Below are 4,002 nucleotides of genomic sequence, written 5' to 3'. Positions count from 1 at the left end.
AAACAAAACCTTTCATTTTTGCTCTGCCACTCACGTGAAGGTTCAATGCAAACTCGGGTCAACCACCAGTCTGGCCCAGATGGCCCAGATAAGTCGGGATGCACAGGTAGGGTGAGAGACCAGGAAGTTCTGCCGGGGTGGGGGCCGACACCTTTGCCTCAGAGATCTCACCCGAGAGGGAGGGAATCGCAACGGACTTTTTGACCTAAGGCAGGGACCGGTCGCACCTTCTCTGCCGTTTCGAATCCCAGGGACCTCCGTGGGACCACTGCGTTGACTGGACACTCAAAGTCAAGGGACTCCAGGATCTCCAGCCCACTTTAACTCAGAGCCACGCTCTTCCTCGTCTGCATCTCTAGCGCTCACATACGCCAAAGGCAGGATGCGCCCGCAGTGCCAGTGTCTCCCTGAGTTTGTGATCCCCGGAGGGAGAACGCAGAATCTGGCAGCGATGCCGGGACACCGCAGCAGCACCCGGCGCTCCAGCGCCCGCAGCCGGAGCCGGAGAGGTCCGTCTACGCATGCGCGAAGGAGAGGCGGGCGGAGGAGGAGAGGAGCTTGCGTGGTGGACCGAGAGGAGGGCGGGAAGACGGCGGGAAGAGGGCGGGGGGAGGGCGGAGCCAGATGGGCGGGATGAGTATGCAGCCGTTGGGCTGGTGCCCTGAAACCCTGCCGGCAGGGAGACAATCCTAAGCCACCAAATTCAGAAGGAGGACATTACCAGGCACCTCCCTTCACTCAGGACACCTGACAACCCTTCCGTGGAGACTAACCGATTTGTGGCGCCTCCATGGGCTGGATTCGCAGGACTGGGCGGGGAAATGCGGGTATCGTCGTTCTAGGCGGAGCCGGTCTGTGAGGTAATAAAGCTACGTAAATGGAAAGCCGCTGTAGACAAGGTGGAACCCTTGTGCTCTTGCGGGAGGTCTGTGTGACGTCACTGTGTCTGCCGGGGGTGGGAGGCCGTGACGTCACAGCGCCTTAGTGCTCTGGAAGACGAAATCGAACGCCTTTGAGCCGGGTTTCCAGGCATCAAGATCTTAGGGGGCTTTGGGAGAGCGCAGGTCCTACGTTCCTGGAGCTGAGGTGACCACAAGGAACCCTATCCTACTGCGTCCCTCCCCCCTCCAAGTTCAATGAATCCCGCGGCAAGGAAGTACACAGGAAAACACCCTTTAGTGTATCCCAAACCTTTAGCCAAATTCTGGAAGGAGGGAATGGAACCTGAAGCTCTTCCTCCTAGGGAGAAGACCATGCAGGGCGCACCTGATCTCTTTTCAGAGCGAGTACCTGGCAGCTCTAGGCTGCTATGAGGGGCTCTCGCGCCTTTTATGCATCCAACCGAGAAGTCAGGCCGAGGCCGGGTAGCTCCCTAGCCCGTGCAGAAAAACCGCAGACCTACAGGCTTTGGGAAGGGCCCCAGCTAAACTCCAGCTGGTCAGCACCGCCGGCATCGTTCGTTTCTGAAACCCAGCCCCAGCTATGCTGGGAGCCCAAGACAACCACTCTGACCAGAGAAACTTATTGTGGAGGGTGGAGGAAGGCGAAGAGAAAAAAGGAATTGGAACTTTCTAGGGATTATCAAAAAAGAGTTGGGGCAGACAGGAAAACCCACACAGCATTTCTAACCCTCTCAACTGTGCTTTTTATGAACCCACACTGAGTTTGAGCAGGAACCTGGGACACCAGTTTCCAACATCAACCAACCGCATCGCCTAGGAATTGTGGCCAGTGAGGGGTCCGACGGCACGGTGAGCTATATGCTAAGAAGTGGTCTCTGAGTCCACCGGGATGACAGCAGCCGTCCGTGGAGCAAATAGAGGCATTCTGAGAGGATGGGGTGTCACTGGGCAGCACCCTGCCCCAATCCCTGCCCCTCATTAAACTCTCCATCGGGAGTCCATTCTTTCGAGAATGCACACTTGATATTCAAAGTCTTAGTTTCAGGCCCTGGGCAGGGCGGGAATTCACAGCCCTGGGATGGGCTAGAAAGGACTAACATAGCTGGCAAACCTCCCCTACTTCCCAGCATTTATGATGTCCTGGGACCTTGCGACCTGCAGAAACTCTCTGTGTTTTGGGAGATGGAGGGATGGGGGCAGGGAGCGGGAGATCCGCCCTAATCAATTCCTCGACAGAATCCCAGAAAGAGTAAAGGGACCAGGGAGGGCGCTCTTTCGTCGGGTCCTCAGAAGTGAGCAAAGCCATCCTTAGCGGCTGTGTATGTGTAGAGACCGTCACACTCTCTGTCTTGGAGCAACCACGACCCCCAACCTCGCGGGGCTTCATAAAGGGACGTGGTCCCTGCAGTTGGCCCTAGCACAAACCATGGCCAAGTGCAGACCATGCCATGACAAATGCCGTTTGGGCCCAGGTCGTCGACACCCCAAGTCTGCAGACAAACTCTACTTCCACACACCCAGAGACCCCAATTTTCATTCCCTTCTGCGAATCTGGGTAGAAGAGGGATTAGGATGGTCCCCGATGGTGGAGATGCCTCAGACAGACTCGGCAGCGCTCTGCCATGCATTCAAAGTGCGCCCTGGGGTCAGTCAAGGTTTGGAGACCAGACACAAATATGAGTGGCTGTTTCGCGGGGTTGCGGGCAGGATACCGAGATGTATCCTGCGCCGTCCCTCCAGGTCTGTCCAGCAGGGGGCAGTGCGATTCTGATCGCAGAGGGCAGGGCTCATCCGCGCTGGCCCTGCCAAGCCTCGGTGCCAAGTTGGGATGCTGGGACGTCGGGTTCTAGTCAGCACAGGGCCTGGGGCGCTCCTGCAGGAAGTGGGGATGGGGCTGGGAAAGGTAAGAGCGTTTTAACTCCTGAAGCTTCGACCACATTCTCAGCCCGCAGGATCCTGCTTGGGAATTTGGGTCCCCGCTGCAGGGGAGCTCAGCTCAAATCGTCACCGCGTCCGCTGAGCGCGGGTCACCGAAGCCCGGGAGGCCGCGCTGGACTTGGCCCTCGCGATCCCGCGGTCCCGGCGCTAGAGCCGGGGGAGCCCCGCCCCTCCCCAAGCAGGAGAGCCCTGGCAACCGGGTCTCTAATTGTGGGGAAACTAGACGCCCCAGGGACGATTCAATTAGTGGAGGGCGTACCCAGATTTCTCTTCCTAAGCGCCCCGGGGCGCCCTCCCCCGCCATTCCTGACAAGGCTTTAAAACTATAGGGAATCCTAGCGGGTGTGGAGTGGCGATCAGAGCAGGGGAACAGCCCCAACCAGAGAATTGTATCTGGGGAATCTTTTAGGAGAGAGATCTAGGTCTGGGGCTTTGGGCAATGATGACTTTGTATCAGCAGTTAAGTGTTGGGACCTGGAGGAACGGGGAACCGGGACAGCACTGCTCTGAGGCTCCGTGAGGATGGGTTCTTACAACCACAAAACAAAGCCAGAGGCTAGTGGAGGGTTGGGGGGGGGGATGGCGAGAGGGATATTTTGTCCTCTTAATGGACCCTAAGCGATCTCGGCACTCTGAGATGTTGGGGTTTCTCACCGCCAGAGACTTGGGCTCTTTGTAAACTCACAACCCCTTAGAGATGAGGAGTGGGAACACTGAGCCCAAACTGCCGAGGTGGCGGAGAACAGTAAGAAAATATTTTATGTGGTAAGGCAGAGGCAGACAAACACCTGGAGAGGGGGTGTCTCCACCTTCCCAGCCCTGTCGTCCTAATACGATGGGTGGAGGATTAGGACATTGGAATGGAGCAGAGAAATCTGCTCCTCTCAAAGAGGCGCCGCCGGGTTTCCTGCGTTTGGGAGGGAAAGTATCCATCCTGCAATGCCTGTAAAATAACCGTTTATTTAATAGTTAAAAAAAAAAAACTCCAGTGATAAATGTCCGTTACCGATGGTCAGCATAAAGTGCCAATCGCAATACAACGCCGGGCTCCCGGCCGGCTGCTCGCTCGCGGTGTCGCGGCGTCGGAACAGGGAAGCGGGAGGCCGGGTCCCCTCCAGCCCCCAGGCCCGCGATCCCCGCCCGCCGTCCGAGTCCGGGAGCT

Source organism: Carlito syrichta, unplaced genomic scaffold (genome assembly GCF_000164805.1).
Source record: "Carlito syrichta isolate Samal-C Ts95f unplaced genomic scaffold, Tarsius_syrichta-2.0.1 Scaffold309910, whole genome shotgun sequence".
Classification (NCBI taxonomy): Eukaryota; Metazoa; Chordata; class Mammalia; order Primates; family Tarsiidae; genus Carlito; species Carlito syrichta.
This window is presented reverse-complemented; position numbering follows the sequence as displayed.